Raw genomic sequence first — 19905 nt, forward strand, 5'->3', positions numbered from 1 at the left:
AACATAATATAGCTGTCTCCATTCATCATACACAGAGTCATCATCGATCTCAGCAGCTAAGGCAACATGAAAACTTACTTTACAACAACACTTGTGTCAGTGTGTGCACATGTGCTTGTTTATGTTTTTATATGAAATCGAGCAGGGGGCTTTGTCATGCTGCTACAAAGATATTGTATGGGTGTATTCATGTTGAGCGAATGTGATTCGAAGAGGCTGATATTCAGTTGCACAATAAGAGATTAATGGTACGGTAAAGTAGAACAGAAAGAAACAGGACCATACATTTATGAATGATACCCCATTTTTTTATTATTGTTTTATTAGTGTTCAACTAAAATGCTTGGAAGATAAATGTGTATAATCCAAACATTGCTCAGAGATGTTCTATTATCCAGATAAAGCTAATGGTTCTTCAAATCAAATTCAAATCAAATTCAAATTTTATTTGTCACGTACACAGTCATACACAGTACGATATGTAGTGAAATGCTTGGACAACTGCTCGTGACCTAAAGAAAACAAAAAAGGAAAAGGCTATGAATAAGATAGGAAATAAATATGAAAAATTAAAAAGGGTAAATTTAACTAGGAAGGAATAAAATATAAATTAAGGTTAAAAATGAAATAACTGTACAACACAAATTAGAATGAAGGGTAAATTTAACTGGGAAGAATAAGATAAAGATAAATATATAAATTAAAGTTGAAAATAAAATAACTGTACAACAAAATACACAATACACAATATAGAACTATATAAGAATGTATGAAGAAATCTAAATATAAATAAATATATACACAATAACAGCAGCTGTACAAGTATTAATCGGAAATGAAGAATATAGTGACCAGTGTTGTGCAAAACCAAAGTCCAGAAAGTCCAGTGTGTGTGTAAGAACCATATGTGTGGGTCAGTACTGTGTGGTGGTGTGATTGAGAGACCGTATCGCCTGCGGGAAGAAGCTCCTCCTCAGTCTCTCTGTGTTGGTCTTCAGGGAGCGGAATCGCTTTCCTGACCTCAACAGAGAGAACAGTCTGTTGTTGGGATGGCTGAGGTCCTTCACGATCTTCCTGGCCTTGGTCCAGCACCGCCTGCTGTAGATTGAGTGCAGGTCAGGGAGCTCGGAGCGGATGGTGCGCTCAGCTGACCGCACAACCCTCTGTAGAGCTCGTCTGTCCTGCATGGTGCTGTTCCCGAACCAGGTTAAGATGTTTCCCGCCAGGATGCTCTCTATGGTGCACGAGTAAAAGTTTCTGAGCACCTTGGAGGGCAGTTGGAAGTCTCTCAAGCGTCTGTGGTGGTAGAGACGCTGACGGGCCTTTTTCACCACGGTGTTGATGTGACAGGACCATGACAGGTCCTGCGTGATGTGAACTCCGAGGTATTTGAAGCTGTCCACTCTCTCCACTGGGCACTCGTTGATGACGGGGGTCTGGTAGTTCCTCTCCTGCTTAGTGCTGAAGTCCACTATCAGCTCCTTTGTCTTACTGACGTTTAGAAGGAGGTTGTTCCTCTGGCACCAGTTCTCCAGATTCCTAATCTCCTTCAGGTAGGCCGTCTCGTTGTTATCAGAGATCAGGCCCACCACGACGGTGTCGTCAGCAAACTTGATGATGGTGGTGGAGCTGGTAGTGGCCACACAGTCATATGTGTACAAAGAGTACAGCAGGGGGCTCAGAACACACCCCTGGGGGGCTCCAGTGCTGAGAGTGGTGGAGGCTGAGACATGTCCGCCCATCCTTACTGCCTGTGGTCTGCCAGTTAGGAAGTTGGAGATCCACTGACACATAGATGAGCTGAGTCCCAGATGCTCCAGCTTGGTGGTGAGTGTGGAGGGAATTATGGTGTTAAATGCAGAGCTGTAGTCTATGAAGAGCATTTTAACATAATTCCCCCTTCTAGTGTCCAAGTGAGTGAGTGATGTGTGGAGGAGATGAGAGATGGCATCGTCTGTGGAACGATTTGGACGGTAAGCGAACTGTAGTGGGTCCAGTGTGTCTGGTAGTGAAGAAATGATGAAGTCTCTGACCAGGCGTTCAAAGCACTTCATCACTACTGAGGTGAGGGCTACAGGGCGATAGTCATTGAGAGAAGCAGGGTGGGGTTTCTTCGGGACAGGAACAATGATGGACTCTTTGAAGCATGTGGGGATCACCGACTGAGATAAAGAGATGTTGAATATCTCAGTGAACACAGGAGCTAGCTGGTATGCACAGTCTCTTAGGATGCGACCTGGGATGCCGTCTGGTCCTGCTGCTTTCCTGGTGTTCACTCTCTTGAAGGCTCTCCTTACTTCATGCTCGGAGATGACGAGCACGTTTCCGGTGCTGGCAGTATCTTCCTGTCTGCAGCCGTTAGCGCCGCTAGCACGAGCATTGTTGGAGTCCTTAGCTGCAGCCTCGAAGCAAGCATAGAAAGTGTTCAGCTCGTCTGCCAGAGTCACGGCCGCGTTCGTCATACCGGTTGTTGGTGCTTTATAGTCCGTTATTGTCCTTAGTCCCCGCCACAGGCTCCTAGAGTCACTCTGTTGGAGTTGTGACTCTAGTTTCCTCCCGTAGCGCTGCTTCGCCTCTTTCACCGCCCTCCGCACGTTATATGACGCGGCTTTGTACGGGTCCATGTCCCCCGTCGTGAGTCCCGTGTTGTAGGCAGCGGTGCGGGATCTCAGAGCGTCGCGGATGGTTTTATCCACCCACGGCTTCTGGTTGGGAAACGTTGTGATAGTCTTTGTCTCCACGGTATCATCCACTAGTTTCCCGATGAATCCCACAACCGCTTCCGTAAACACGTTGACGTCATCGTCGGAGCTGTTTCTGAACATACCCCAGTCTGCGTCATCGAGTGCGTCCTGTAACGCGGCCACCGATTGATCCGTCCAGTGCGCGACCTTCCTCTGAACCGGAACTTCCTGTTTCAGCCTTTGTTTGTATTTTGGCATGAGGAAGATGGCGGCGTGATCAGATTTGCCAAACGGAGGGCGAGATTGTGCCTTGTAGCCGTCCTTGACCGTAGTGTAGCAGTGGTCCAGTGTCCTTTCACCCCTGGTGGGGCAGGTGATGTGTTGATAAAAGTTCGGCGCTGCGCGTTTGAGGTTGGCGCTATTAAAGTCCCCCGTCACAATAAGCGCAGCGTCCCGGTGTTGTGTCTGGTGCTGTGTGAGTGCCTCATGCAGCTCGCATAAGGCGGTGACCGTGTCCGCTTGTGGTGGAATATAAACGGCACTTACAATGACCGATGTAAATTCCCGAGGTAGATAAAAAGGACGACACATGATGGACAGTAGTTCCAGATTTGGTGTGCAGGAGCGTGTGAGAGGAACAACGTTCGCACTGTTGCACCAGTTGTTGTTCACCATTAAACACACGCCGCCTCCCCTTGACTTCCCCGAGTCCCGTGTCCTGTCCATGCGGTGAACCGAGAAGAACACGGCCGGCTGGATGGCGTGGTCCGGCACCGCTGGGTTCAGCCATGTCTCGGTGAAGCAGAGGAGATTGCAGTCCCGAATGTCTCTCTGGAACTTTATCCTGGCCCTGAGGTCATCAAGCTTGTTCTCCAGTGACTGGACGTTGGCGAGCAGGATGCTAGGCAGAGGTGTGCGGTGTGCACGAGCTCTCAGCCTGTTCCTGACGCCGGCTCGCTTCCCTCTAGGCCGCCGCCGCTTCCCTTTGTTCTCCCTCGAGATCTCACTCGGCCAGCTCGGATCCGGAGTTAAAAACTTCGAATTGTGAGTACATTGTATACCAATAGAAACAAGAGTGTCACTGTCATACCTAATGTACCCAATGGTGATGATTTTGCCGATTTAGAAACGCTGAAAACTAACTTAAAAAACAAAGACAAAGAAAAAGTGGTCGGAGCAGTCGTGACGGCAGCCGACCTCACCGGCGCCATCATATTTCACATGAAGTGTGACAAGTAGGGTTGTAGAATAAGTAAAGGGGGATGAACACAAATGAAGGGGAGAACAAAGAAGAGAAGTGAAAAAGGCAGAAGTGTCATAAATGTTTTTAGTTGGATTCACATTCACATTGTTGCATAATATGGCATGATAATCCGAAGAAATTTGAAAGAATCAAGAAAAAAAATATTGTGGCGAGCTCAGACAAGGAGGAAACAGAGGTGTCCTTTGGTCTTGCTTCCCGCGAGTTAGCCAGGGAGCACAGCCGTTTATTAGCATTCACAGAAACACAACAACAACAAAAACGCGCTCTCTCCACCCAGAAACGCACAGTCGCCGAGAGAGCGCGTCACCTGTAATCATGGCAACATAACTGTGCCGCCTGGAACAACAGAACATAGCTGTCAAACCCCAAACAGCCCTGACCCGCTACAATATATATTTTAAAGTGTATTTGATCACTTATCACAAAGAGGAAATCTGTCAAATGCTTGTTTAAAAATTGCATTAGTCATAAATTAGGGAAATAATAAACTGAGCTCACATTTTTATACCAAAATTTGAACTTCTCAGAAATGAAGCAACGATAATATTCAAAATTACATTCATTTTGACTGATCCCATAACATTCAGCATAATATTCAACAATTATTCAATTTTCTGTTCAGGAATGCAAGTAAACTATAATTTGGCATCTCAATCAAAAACTAATAATGTGCATTGCTATTTTTTCTGCTTTTTTGTCCTCATTACTCATTCACTTGAGTTCATACATGAGCTGAAGTGATTGAATTAACCTACTCAGTAGTTTGATGTAATAATTCCTAATGGCATGCCGAAAGTAAAATGATTTACTTGATGGATATTGTTTCTAAACACTGTAGCTTCTTTCTATTCAACAATATATATCTTCAGCGATGTCAGAGAAATTGCTGTTAATGTATTCCAGCATTAATATTTATCAAGTGTAATCTGCCATCTTACTGTATTCCCCTGAATACTTTATACTCACATCAGCGACTTTATCTCAATGTCCTCTCTCTAGTATTGCCATGAATGACGCAGTATTGTCTAATCTGAACATAGAAATTGAAGTACATTGGTCCCTCATTTATCGCGGGAGTTGCGTTCCAAAAATAACCCGCGATAGGTGAAATCTGCAAAGTACCCAACTTTATTTTTCACGATTATTATAGATGTTTTAGGCGCGTAAAACCCCTCACTACACACTTTATACACTTTTCTCAGAAAGGCACAAACATTTTCTCTCTTGTTTAAACACTCTCAATGTTCAAACCTTTGTAGAAAAATAAGTCCAGTATTATAGAATGAAACCAAACAACATTTCGTCGCATCCTGTACAGGAGACTCGGCACAAGATTGATTGACAATGGTCTACAGCCACTCGGGACGCAGAACACAATGCGCTATAATAAAAAAAAAAAAAGGTGAACCGCGTTATAGCGAGGGACCACTGTACATGTTATTAACCTTGTCTCACGAAGTCCCTTAGTAAAATTTTCTTAGTAGGTATAAAGCCAATTTAAGTCACTTGAGTGATAACAGTTTGCTTATGCGTGTCTTTTTAGCAACACACTGTGTGCTTTGGCTGTATGTGATTTTCTGCTATTGTGTCTCTGAGTCATCATGTGCACCTTTTTACATAGCTTTCATACTTTTACCCCCAAATGTTTCTCCTTTACTTTATTTTGAATAGATATTGATGTTTTGTGTTTCTGTGAAGGCCGAGGTATATTTGTGTATTTGCAAGTTTGTGTGCTTGAGCTGTATGAATATATTGCTTTACATGAAAGCAAACAGCAGGTTGCCCTCACATTTTCTAAAGAGCATGCATGCTCTTATTTTGATATTGACAGTTGCCACACTTTTACTGTGAAGTTTGTTTGTTTGCATTCAGGGAGAGCATGTTGAATAAGAAGTATCCCCCCCCCCCGAAAAAAAAAATCTCCTTAAGAACCTTAGGTCTACTGCTTGTTTTGTGAACTGATACAGAACCATAGTAATGAATAGAAAAAGAAATAAGCCTAGGAGGAAAAATAAGGTGCAGGAGAAAATGCTGTGATAAGGGAGTATATTGCAAAGTTAATTTAAAAAAAGCTACAAATGTCGCTTTATCTTACACTGTTTAGCACCTGCTGGGCAGTACAAATCATCAGATTTTTCCTGGATACATAACAGAAATTTTGTTGCATCTAATTTAAAGAGAAAACATTTCCCCCAAATGCAAAGGCTAAAATGCACCTGATGACAAATTTCCTTTTCAAAAGTTTTTTCTAGTAGACAGTCATTCCAAAGTTTGAATTGTGCAATGACATACCCCACAACTTCTCATAGAATCGAAGCGATCACTGAATAAATATCCATAACTTTCCATGACACAGCATGCCCAAACCTAACCATAAAAAAACTACCATGAATAAATAAATATGCAATTCTAATGCCTTTACTCAGTTATATAAGCTGGCCCTAATGATTACATACTGGAATAAGCTTCCTTTGAAATCATAAACATATCACATTATTAATTGTTATACATGATATTTGGTCATCTTGTCTCTTTTCGACAGTCTGCAAGTATGTAATAGTTCAAATCACACCCATTCACAACCTTTGTAAATACAAATCATTTGACCGTGTTGTTTGTGTATTTATTTATTGGCACGTGGCTATAGTAGTACTAAAAACTTAAAAGCTCATTAAAGACAAAAGAACAGCAAAGTTATTAGCATACATTTTGTTTAAAAAAAACAACCAAAAAATATTCTCATGGGGTAGCTCCACATTTTTGATTTGACAGATTTTTACGCCAGATGTGTACAGGATATGTTATCCTGCGAAATTATAATGCAAATCTAAGACACTTTGAACATTTTCATGATGTGAAATACATCTCTTGCTCTGACAACACTGCTTGTTTTAGCTTGTATTTGCTCTGCAGAATAAAATGCAATGTAAATATAGAAAAATCCATAAATATCTATGCAGCTGAAAACATCAGTATTCTTAGTGCTGTTTAGTGGACTTTTTAATGCTTATGTATGCACAACCATCAGGGTTCTGTCACTGGAGTTTTCCAGAGTGTTCCAAAATAGATGTCTGCAATTAATGCAGATAGTGATGCAGTTCATCATTTATTATTTTGCTAATATTTCTCAACTGCGGATAACTTTTTTTTTTTTTTTTTTTTGTCAGAACAAAACTTTTTATTAAATACATACCATCCCTTTTCTCTAGCAAGGTGCTTCCAATCTATGAAATGTAAATGAATGGTCAAGAAATGCACAGATACGGTAAATTAGGATTTGGTTTAAGTTTATTTAGCCAACTGAACTTAAATGAGTAGTCAGCTGTAGGAAGTTCTGCAATAAAAAAACAAACAAAAAAACCTCCTTAGACAAAGAAGATTCAAGTGTTGGCAACCATGGTAGGAGATTGCTACATTAATTAATACTCAGAGGTTTTGTATAGTTTGGGCGATACAGTATTTCTACAAGCCATCAAAAAGAAGGGAAGAGTTAGAAAAAAAACCTCACAAAAGTGGGGCCACAAAAACAGGGGAGAAAATCGAAAATAGAGCCTGAAATTGTGGGATCAGTGGGAGGCTTCAGCTCAGATATGTGTTTAGCTGTTCACCAGAAAAAGTCTAGGATTTGAAGAGGAAAAATATTTGATTGTGATAAAGAATAAATTTCAATCAGAACTGTGACAGATTTATTTTTCACTAAATGGTTTGTTCCCATAATATGAGCCCAATTTTCAACACAACTGTTTGGTGTCCAAAAGACAGTTTGATAATCCACAAAAGTAAATAAATACTGCAAATATGAAAAGTTTAATAGCTTTTTCAATTTTAGAAAAAAATATATGATATAAAGAAATGTAAAAGAACAGAGGAAAAGGATGAAGATGACATCCCTCCCACACAATTATGCCTTGCTCAAAACATCACATCTTTACACACAAACATTTTGCATAATCGAGGCCATCCCCCAGCAGTGCATTGTCAGAGCAGTAAATGGAACATTGTGACTCCAAGTGAGAGCTAAATACAGAAAACTGCATATAAACCACACACTAACAGAAAGAGAGACATGGGGAGAAAGTAGATTGGAGGGGTGGGTTGTATAAGCTGAGTGCAAGAAAGAGAAACATAATCGCTGAGAGAGGAAGGGAAGGAATAGAAAAAAGAGGGAAAGGAGGTCACAGTGAAGTAAAGAAGTGAGAGGGAGGCAAAGAGACACATGCAGGTATAAAGAACAACTTCAGAAAGACTGAAAATACCAGATCTAACTATGCCAAGTTTAACATCCCAACATGAATTGCAATTTTTGGCATGTTGTTTGTAGACCTCTGATTGTGTTTCACATTTTTATTGGGAAGGACAAATGGTATAAATACAGTGTATTTTTGTTACACCTGCCTTACAGGTAAATAGATTACTGTGTAGGCTGAGTGTGAGGTCAGATAAATCAGCATTGCTCACAAATTTGGCAAAATAAACCTTTCGGCAAACTTATTTAGATTTGTTTTTAAGCCAGGTTTTAATGATGTGCTCAGAGATTTTGGGGGAGAAACAGTTGGAAGTTATGCTGTTTGTGTGTGTGGGGGGTGTATGTGCACGTGCACAATTGCAGGTCATGATCATAAACCAGAAGAACAAATGAGGAAGAAAATAACACCTAGAGTACACCTAAACCATCAGCACACATTCCCAGTGTTTGAGTACTTCCCAGCATACTTGTATGGTGTACCCAGTACATATAAAGGCTGTGTGGGCACAGAATGAGGCCCGTAACAGATTAATGGTTAATCCAGGTGCCAGCCATGCTTGGAAGACACCAGACACATTAGTTTGTATGCATTCTGACAGTGTAGAGCTGCATAGTGTAGGACACTTCATTTGCTGCTTCCACTTAATTTATGCTGAGCAATTAATCAAAAATTAATTAAACCCAACATTCAGAATTAGTAATCTATGTGATCTGACTAATCTAAGTACTTCTGTTTTCTTTGTTAATGTTTTCCTCAGTGGATATGTTGTCATGTGACTCCACCCCATCCAGCTTGTGTCACGGAAGCAATATGAAAAAAAGCACTGAGCCTAAACCACAAGTCAAACAGCTTATACTAAACAAAAATGCAACATATTTGAACACATTTTGCAAAGATGAGTGTGACATGAATGAGGACCCGCACACACAGTTCGCATGTTACTACACGTTTTATTTGTTTGTGGTTTTTTCCAACACTCGGTCGGGTGTGGGTGTGTGCCAGTCACACACACAACCACAGCTCAGGTCCTGGCACATCGTTCATAGGGGAGACATGATCAACTGATGGAGCTCAGGTGTGTGTCAGCCTCCTCCTCCCCTGCAGCTGAGCCACAAACCACAACCCGCCACAACGACATTGAACAAAAAGAAATTAAATGTAAAACCTGTGGAAAAAAACAGTTTTACTAATCAAAGGTAATACCATTAATCTGTTTCAGCATCTGGAGCACAATCATATTAGCAAAAAATATCCTAGCTTTAATAGCTGAGCAAATTTAAAGTACAAAATGTCCTTTTACTTCCCTCCTGAATCTAAAACTCGGTGTTTATTAGACTAAAAGTCAAAGGCTTTGGGATGATGTTAAAAGTAGCTTTCGGGGGTGCTTCGTGGTGTTTTGGTGTTTTTCAACTTTTAGTCCTTCTGTATTTCACTCTTTCTATTTTACATCCACAAAGATCTTTCTCTAGTGACACACAGATACATGACTGCATCCGTTCACATACACACTCAAATACTGACTCTTGCCAGTAGGTCCTATAATTGTCCCCACAGGGACCCCATGAGGACCTATCACCACCACGGAAGGCACACAGAAAACTTAATTTATTCTGTTCTTGCTGTCCCTCTCTTTTTGATTCAGCTTTTCTTTTATGTGCCTCTGTTCCCTTTTATTAGGCCTTTCTCTCTCTTCCCCCTGTCTATGACATTTCTTTCTCTCTGCCACTGTACCCTTCTTGCTACGTCGGTTCTTGGTCTGTATTTCTCTCTCAATCCTGTACTGATGCTAGCTCCCCAGAGACAGGCATAGTTAGATGTAGTAGACTGCCTGGATAGGGCTTCACTTCCTGGGAAGGAAAAAAAAAATACCTGCACACACAGTGGAGATCTATATGTAAAAGGAGTTAGGTAAGATGTAGGAACAGTCATGTCATATGGAGCAAAACCTATTAAAAAAACAAAAGAACTGGAAAAGAGATGTGTGAGATTGAAAAATAGGAACGATGATATAAAATGACAACAAAAAAGTTCAAAGCAGCAATCATTAAAGAACTCCAGTCTTCCATGTCCTGTACTGCAGCTTCAAGGAATGCTGAAACATACAGGGGATGGGTGCCATAACTTTATTTTTTGCTGTTTGTCAGTTTTAGATTTATTACTCCTTCTTTCTGCCTCATACTTTCTCTGTGGTTCTCCTCTGGGGACCTGAGCTAGCTGAAACTTCTCCAACTCTGGCGCTGTAATCGAATAGCAGAGAGTTCTAATGGAGCATTAGGCTGTTCCTGTCTTGGCAGGACCTATTGATTTTGACTTTGCAGCATTGTAAACAGTCTCAGATAAATATAACTGAACGGATGCAGACCTTAGTATAAACTATGATTCTGAGGCTGTTGCTGTGGAACTGTTGCACTGTGGCTGGTATCACACGGTTTTGCTTGACGTTGATAGCATGTGACTTACGAGAGCTCAGGCTCACAACTTTCTCAGAAGAATAAATGCATGTAAAGTTCTATTCCTTTGTTTTTGTGTTTACATCTTTTGTTTATAATTAAGAAAATGTTTCAAAGCTCAGCTGTCAAGTACACTTGATTTTAATTGCAATCACCTGAAGCACATGGTGTAGGTTGGTTTCTTTATAGTTTTTCATTATGCTATTTTATTTGGGATAGAGCTCGGCATGCTTTTATGTCTACAGCGCTATTTATCTTTGTTCATTGTCGTTCCATCAAAGGGTCACCTTTCATTGAAATGAGTAAATGAATAAAATAAAACATGATAAAAATTGGACACACTGTCAAGTACAATAGCTAGAAATATTGTATTTGAATTGTTTGTGATGTGGGTCATTGAAAGTGCACAGCAGAGAGAGACTGATGCAATTTAAGGGATATTAGACACTGTCAGTATTTCATTATGCACAGCATAGCAATAGCAATATATATTTTTTTTAAATTCAGAACATATTTGACTAACTTTACAAGGTCCTTAAATTTTGTTAGGCTAGAACAGTCGCTCTCAAACTGTGAGGCAAGCCCCGTGTTAACCGGCATAGAGTCACTGCAAGATGTGCTCTTATATTCGATTCTATGTTTGTGTCTGTCCTGTCTGCGCAAATGTCCAAATTCCTGTGTGTCCATTGTATAAGTCTCTGATACATATGTGTGTCCCAGATGTGGTCATGACCCATGTAAAAATAGACTCCATTAACATTTAATAGCATTTTTTAGAATGTCAGAAGAATGAAAGTCACATTGGCCCTAGAGACGAGAGAGGAAACGAGACAAAATGAATGAGAATATTAATCCCTTGCTCTTAAAGTCTCAGGAAGAGACTGAACAGGGTGATCCGAAGGGCCAGCTCTGTTCTAGGATGCCCTCTGGACCCAGTGGAGGTGGTGAGTGACAGGAGAATGGCGGCTAAGCTGTCATCCCTGTTGGACAACGTCTCCCACCCCATGCAGCAGACTGTGACAGCACTGAGCAGCTCCTTCAGTGGGAGACTGCGGCACCCACGGTGTGGGACGGAGAGATTTCGCAGGTCTTTCCTCCCCACTGCTGTCAGACTCCACAACAAAGACTTTAACTGAACAAACACACACATCCACACATGTGCAATAACACTAAGTGCAATAATCTTTTCTGGCATCGTTGTATTTTTACTCAGTTGTATATAGCATTCGTATTCTATTTTTATCTTATTGTATATTTTTATTCTATTTTATTCTACTGTATATAGTATATTATTTTATTCTATTCTGTACAGCTGTGTACTGTATTTATTCTTATTGTATTCTAATTTTTGCGTCATAACTTTTGCACTGTCCACTTCCTGCTGTGACAAAACAAATTTCCCACGTGTGGGACTAATAAAGGTTATCTTATCTTATCTTATCTTATCTTATCTTATCTTATCTTATCTTAAAGACCATTCAATTCCTCCCTCAAGCTGCTGTCTCAGAGGTCACATCATCTAAAAGCCACAACAAATCCCCTCATCACAAAACTTGACTGAAGAGAAAGGGCACATCATGCCATACCATGTTAAATCTAAGAATTTTAATAATGCTGTCATTAAAATAAAAATCGCTTGACCTAAAGTCCATCAAAATACTCTTCCAAGTTTCTTGTCAAGTTGTACCTCTGCCTTTGGCAGCAAACCAAAAACCCTGCATTAGCCAACAAGATGGTGTTGTAGCATCCAAATGCTTTATCCTACATATTTATATGGACAACATCAAAGTGAATTAAACTAACTCAGCATAGAACTTTTAATTTGTGTGCAGAGTACTGAGCTCTACTGCACTTTCATAGCCACGAAAACTGCAAGGATGAATATAATTTAATTTAAAAAAAAGCCTGCTAAGGAGATTAGTGTAATAATATTGGCCTATATTATTGAAACCTTGACACAATGTAAAAAGGAGAAAATAAGACTGGGATATTTTCCTAAGCCTTTCCTTTCTAAATCTGACTCAACATGCTAACTCTAGTGCTAATGTTGAAAAAGCAATACCTTCTCTTGAACAACTCATTTCCTTATAACCAGTCCTGGCTCAAGGCAGCACATCCCTCGACATCCATAATTGCTGCATTGCTGGCATAAAGACAGTAGTAACTATTGAGCACAAGGCTATCAACTCTGTGCCAGCACTCCAGTTAACATCTGATTTAGTGAACTACACACACTCAGGGTCATTCATAGCTGGCCGGGCATCTTCTTGAGTGCTGTTTTATTTTCGATTTCATTACCTAAATCTAAAGTTAGCCCCATTTAGCACTGTGCTTTTTCTATCCTTCAGTAACAACCATGACCTCAGATATATTATGGCAGCCATAATTTATGCAAAAAGAAGAATCGCAATGCTTCACTTTAAAGCATGAAGAGCTGATATTTCTCTGTATTTTCAACTTTGAATACCCTCCAATCTTGGTTTCTGAGTAGTAATTGGCATAGTGATCAGGCGAGCAGATAGCTTTGTACAGTCAAATTTATCTTTTAGCCCATAGCTATTTTCAATGATAGCATCAGTGGAAAATGAGGGCCTATATTAGGTAAAGGGACAGCCAAGATAGAGATGTTTCATTCTCAACCACGGAGTGCCCGTTTACTGAAGTGTTTTAAAGCATGTGTTGAGTGTAATCACCAGGTCATGTAGACTGCATAATCTGTCATGAGAGGAATTTAACTTCATGTGGCATGAATACAGCATGGTCACTTTTAAGTAAAGCGGTTGGTTTGGTATGGCCAAATCCTGTTAGCAATATCCACTCCCTTACGTCTTCTTTAAAATATGTTATAGATTCTGCTTAGCCAGTTATCATTCAGCACATACATATATACACACTTTTTAAAGTATATATACAATAAGTATGAAATTTAGTCTTCATAAAAAACTCCATTTACACACACTTCCACATGTATACAGACATATCTGCCTATACACTCAACTACCATTCATTCATATTTTCTATTTTGATGTGCTTGTGCTAAAATTACTCTCTGGCCTACCACTGTTAAAATATACCTAACTGACAGTCATTGTGTTTACGCACACCCAAGCACACACCTTGGAACCTACAGGTATTATGTTTTCACACATTGTTTCCATGGGAACACTCCACCGTGTGAAATTAATTAAGGGTGGACATTTGAATTAATTAACTAGGAGTGTGGCATTACACTTCTCTGGCCCTATGACATTAAACACACACTCACACTCACATACACACACAATCTTGCAGTAAGAAGACACACAGATTCAATTTAATTACCAGTGTGCAGATCACTGGTACAATGTGGATCATCCCAAATTACATATTGTACTATGGCTGCATGTGTGTGTATGTAACATTAATGTGAGTACAACAGTATGTGCTAACTTAGCTGAAGTGGCAGGCAGCTAATACTGAAGCACACAAATTTCCAGAAGCTAATATTCGACCAAATACCTGTGTTTTCAGTTTAAAATGGGCACAATTCCCCCACCCACTGGCTTGAAAGGCAGCTTTCTGCTCTGCACTGGAGCATAGGCAGCTCTAGTCAGTTGGAATTCATTGACGTTACAATTGTGACCCAGTTTCCCAGCAAAACAACACAAAAATAAATAAAAACTTTTGTCTCACTCGTGCAGAATAGCCAATTGTCCACCAGTGAATCTGCATACTCATCATAATCAAACTGAATATTGTTCCATGAAATTCAACGATGTGTTCACATTAGGCAAGTTCTCTGCAGGTCTGGTTTTGCTTTTACACAGAAGTAAATATCATTCATGCAAGCTATGTAAGCTATACTTATTATACACCACTGTGACGCCTTTATTCCGTAGCTAAATAGGTCATGAGCTGCCTATAGCAAAGTCCTGTCCTGTCCTGGGCAGACCCATTTAATCTTAAAACCACTATAGTAGCATGCTTTATTTCTATGTGCAAGAAGGGGAATAAAGTTAATAATATTTTGCTAAGAACTTATTACAGGTGGCAAATTTCCTGTCATGATAAAAAACAGCCTCAGGATGAGTAATACAAATGCATGGGCAGAAACCTTAATGTAAACTGAAGGGACAGCAGTTAATGCTTAAGGTCTAGTGAGTAATTCAAGAAAATAAATACATTCAAGATATTTAAGTGTCAATGTGTGTGTGAATGGGTGGATGACTGGCTGTGTAAAGCGCTTTGGGGTCCTTAGGGACTAGTAAAAGCGCTATACAAATACAGGCCAGGTCATATTTAGACTCTGGTGTGTCTTTTCCCTGCCTTCAAAGCAGTAAAACTTCTTTTTGCTGTTTTGTTGTTTTAGGGATTGTTGGTTTGTTGCAATTCTCCAGTACAAAGATTTGTTAGATGAGGGAGTATGTGTGCAGTTTTCCTGAAGTCTGTTCGCCAAGTTATTTATCTAAGCTGGTGTTATCTACTATTCATTTCTTATGTGATCTTTCCATATTGCCCCAAAAATTCTTAACGTGCAGAATCGATGCTGTCAACAATTTCTTGTTTGTGCTTTTAGCAAAGTATATACATAAAAAATGTAAACATTCTGAGGAACTTCAGACAACCTTTCAGAAAAGACTGAATACATACATAATCAAATAGATATAACAGAATTGCACACTGAATGGGGAAAAGTTATGGCCAACCATATATGTCTCATTTGAAGCAGGTCTAATCCAATCCCCAGAATAGCTGCAGTCTTTCTTTTCGACTCTACCGACCTCAGTGCTTAGATAAGGTAATTTAAGCTACTTTAGATTTAATTTTTAATTTAATTAAGGAATGAAGACGTAGATAGACAGACAGACAGACAAACAGATCTGGAGCCAGCGCAGTAACACAGCAATAGATCTGCCACTAAGACAATCCCTGTGCTGTACTCAAATGCCAAACTGGTACAACTGAGGTGATAACTGAAGAGCCTGTTTTCCCTTAAGATGTTGGAACTTGGCAGAACTGTAAAACAGGAAAGCCAATTATCATAGCAAAACAATGGAAAAATTCTAGGAGTATGAGGCTCTAAAGATGGCGTTTGGGAAATTCAGTATTCCAGCCAACAATAAATTGTCTGTAATTAAACTGGCGATTCATAGCTTAGCCAGAGGATTGTTCCATATGCTACAAACCTGAATTCTGAAATTACAACACACAGGATAATAAATGAAAATGCCCTTAAACTTTAATCCAAGGGCCAAATATGAGACACTTGGAAATTGAATTCAGTGAAATTCACTGTGTGTGTGTGTGTGTGTGTGTGTGTGTGTGTGTGTGTGTGTGTGTGTGTGTGTGTGTGTGTGTTTCATTTATTTTTTATTTTCTTCAATAAACAATGTTACAATATTGTTTATTGTCATATTTTTACCCTAAAACCCTCTAAGTCCATGATCACTGAATCATTTCTTTGACAGAGAATTACTTGAAAACACTTGACTACACATTAACTATTATTGGCAAACATAACGTATCAAAATCCAGGTGGGGTGTTGACAAAGCAACTGGTAAACATAATATGATTTCTCAGAGACACTAGTATGAAAGCGTTGGCTTGCCTGTTCCTGTTGCCTGTTTTATTAAACTTGATGCGCTATCTCCTCTGCATCATCAAGGTTTTCATTCCTAACGTGCTAAAGGTATTATTAAAAAGATTTTCACACTGCTCTCCTCCTTCTCTACAAATATGTTGGTGGTCAATAAGAGAAAATTTCTGTTACAATGATAAATCACAGAAGTTTATCTGTTTGCTAGTTGTAGCTCTGCTTCCACACAGGGCACCGCTCCTAGCTAATCTAAGAGCTGTGAAAGCAGAGCCAACTACACCCTGTCTAGCATCAGTCTCCGGCCAAAGACCTGGGTTTTATCCACAATACACATGTACAGGCACCCTTAAAAAGCTGCTGGAAGGTTCTAGTCATTGTTAATGTGGGACTGACAAACTTGTGAAATGGAGACACGCTACGGTTTCCAGTGGGATCCAAAGCAAGCGTGCTTCATGCAAAAATAGGAATGGATGCAAACAAGCAAAAAGCTTTATGACAGAGCACTGTTTGAGCTGAAAGGAGAGGGATCAGTTTACTTTGGTGTATTTTAATTGATGTCTATTTTTTGGTTTGACTAAGTACCCACTGCTTGTCCTGATAAACGGTAATGCATAAACAGTTGTTAAGACATACAGGACAACTGCTGGTTAGATCTCCAGGAAGATAAAGACCCAGATTACTGTGTGTGATATGCTGTAGAGTAAAACTATATAAACCAAAAACTTATAGGCAGTCCTAATATAAAGAGAGCAAAGACTTAAACTAGAGAGAGAGATCGAGAGGGACAACTTCATCTGTTAGGACTGGATTTCATGCAGTCTTATCTATCCACCCATCCATCCATCCATCCATCTATCCACCCACATGGAAGTTATGTACAACCTCTGATGCCCTTAAAATTATTCAGTTCCTTATTTTTTTAAAAAAAAATTCTGTTTAGATGTCAAAGAGTAGTGAATGCAGAGTCACGGTGTAAAGAAAATAAAGACTAGAAACAAAGTAACACAACAAAGGGAATTAAAAGTAAGGGCTAAACATTACATAGAGATCAAGGCAATATACACTCAACAAAAATATAAACGCAACACCTTTGTTACTGCTCCCATTCCCCATGGGATGGACGTAGAGACCTAGAATTCATTCCAGATACACAATATAACCATCCCTCCCAAACAGTGGTCACAAATCAGTCCAAATGTGTGGTAGTGGGCACATCTGCTATATTGAGATAATCCATCCCACCTCACAGGTGTGCCACATCAGGATGCTGATCTGACATCATGAGTAGTGCACAGGTGTACCTCAGACTGCCCACAACAAAAGGCCACCCTGGAATGTGCAGTTTTGTCTCACAACAAAATGCCACAGATGCCACAAGCAATGAGGGAGCGTGCAATTGGCATGCTGACAGCAGGAATGTCAACCAGATCTGTCGCCCGTGCATTGAATGTTCATTTCTCAACCATAAGCCGTCTCCACAGGCGTTTCAGAGAATATGGCAGCACATCCAACCGGCCTCACAACCGCAGACCTCGTGTAACCACACCAGCCCAGGACCTCCACATCCAGCAGGTTCACCTCCAAGATCGTCTGAGACCAGCCACCCAGACAGCTGCTGGAACAATTGGTTTGCACAACCAAACAATTTCTGCACAAACTGTCAGAAACTGTCTCAGGGACGCTCAACTGCATGCCCGTCGTCCTCATCGGGGTCTTGACCTGACTCCAGCTCGTCGCCGTAACAGACTTGTGTGGGCAAATGCTCACATTCGATGGCGTCTGGCACGTTGGAGAGGTGTGCGCTTCACGGATGAATCATGGTTCACATTGTTCAGGGCAGATGGCAGCTGAGAATGTCCCAGTTCTTGCATGGCCAGCATACTCACCGGACATGTCACCCATTGAGCATGTTCGGGATGTGCTTGACCGGCGTATACGACAGCGTGTACCAGTTCCCACGAATATCCAACAACCTCGCACAGCCATTGAAGTGGAGTGGACCAACATTCCACAGGCCACAATTGACAATCTGATAGACTCCATGCGACGATGTGTTGCACTGCATGAGGCAAATGGTGGTCACACCAGATACTGACCGGTTCTGGGTCCCCAGACCCCCAATAGCGCAAAAAACTGCACATTCCAGGGTGGCCTTTTGTTGTGGGCAGTCTGAGGTACACCTGTGCACTACTCATGATGTCAGATCAGCATCCTGATGTGGCACACCTGTGAGGTGGGATGGATTATCTCAATATAGCAGATGTGCCCACTACCACACATTTGGACTGATTTGTGACCACTGTTTGGGAGGGATGGTTATATTGTGTATCTGGAATGAATTCTAGGTCTCTACGTTCATCCCATGGGGAATGGGAGCAGTAACAAAGGTGTTGCGTTTATATTTTTGTTGAGTGTATATCAAAGGAATAAATAAGCTGAAGCTTGTCACTAGACAACTTTAAAATTAAGTGATGAGAGAACAGCTAAAGTTGGAGAACAGTAAGAAGAAAATAAAAAAGACAGATAAAAGAAATGTGTCTTTGTATGTATCCTTTATTCCGTTTGTCCTATTTCGGCTTTCTTACCTTTGGGTCATTGTTACTGAATTTCTTTAATATCCCATCATTTACACGGGAAGTACAACTGAATACTAAGCACAAGAGATAATTTGTCATCAAAATAAAACAGGAAATGAACTTGACACAGACAGAGGGAAAAACACAGAGATGAGACTAGGACATGAAAGGGAACCAACATCGTCAAACAAGAAACCAAGAACTAGAACTATAGTTCTTGAAGCACTAGGAAATACTGAACTCAGAACAGTATTATACAGAGCATGAACTTAAATGATAAAAAAGCCCTCCAAAAATCAAAATGCCACGTCAAAGACCTGGATCATGACAAAAGCAGCACAATGTTGTACTGTATTTGTATTTTTTTTATGGTGCACTGATAAAAAATTTAAAAAAGCAATAGATAGCATAGCGCTGTTAGCCAATGCTGAAATGCAAATAGTAGCTTACTATCTACTCCAATTGCAGTTTGTCAAAAATAAATGAAAAAAATAATCACAACATCCACAGGTTTGATATGTTTTAACAGCATATGTTGCAAGGAGATGGTTTTCATGAATGAGTGAATAAAATAGAATAAAACTGAGTACTGTGTACTCTGAAGGTTAGCAATGCTATACATTATATTTAATTTTGCAACTTGTTATAATAATCAGATTATGTTTTTAATCCAGAATCATTTTATATTCATTAAACTATTGAGTGACTCCTCATGTCCTCTGGATCAAGTCAACTGTAATTTGCACTTACCTGTAAGGAGGCAGTTATTATGAACAAATTAAGTCCAAGTCACTCTTGCATCTCTGTGGTACTTAGATGGCAGGCAGGAATTAGCATGAACGTGATGTGACACATAATGAAACATTGTATTCAGTGCATGTTACTAAAAAATAAATGATTTCCAACAGGTTTCTTTTTTTTAGTCCACGGGTTGGAACTATATTCTGTCCTTTTTGTCGTTGTCATCTCTTATTTCTCCTCAGTATGTAAATTCCCACTTGTCGCTCTCACACTCTCCTCTCATCTCTGTAAACCATTCCCATGTCCCATTTTATTCAATGTTTTGCCATCAAGAGAATCCACTTCATCTCTCTTATGTCCCACCCTT

The 19905-nt window shown here is 40.2% G+C and overlaps 1 protein-coding gene across 1 annotated transcript in view; it reads left to right on the forward strand.

The window, feature by feature from the left end:
• The window catches only part of LOC146708102 (zeta-sarcoglycan-like), a 379840-nt gene that overhangs the window by 254001 nt on the left and 105934 nt on the right, over nt 1-19905 (forward strand). The window lies entirely within an intron of this gene.

The sequence above is a fragment of the Copadichromis virginalis genome, linkage group LG6, assembly GCF_057382275.1.
Source record: "Copadichromis virginalis isolate Kocher_CV1m ecotype Utaka linkage group LG6, C_Virginalis_male_GT1.1, whole genome shotgun sequence".
Taxonomy (NCBI): domain Eukaryota; kingdom Metazoa; phylum Chordata; class Actinopteri; order Cichliformes; family Cichlidae; genus Copadichromis; species Copadichromis virginalis.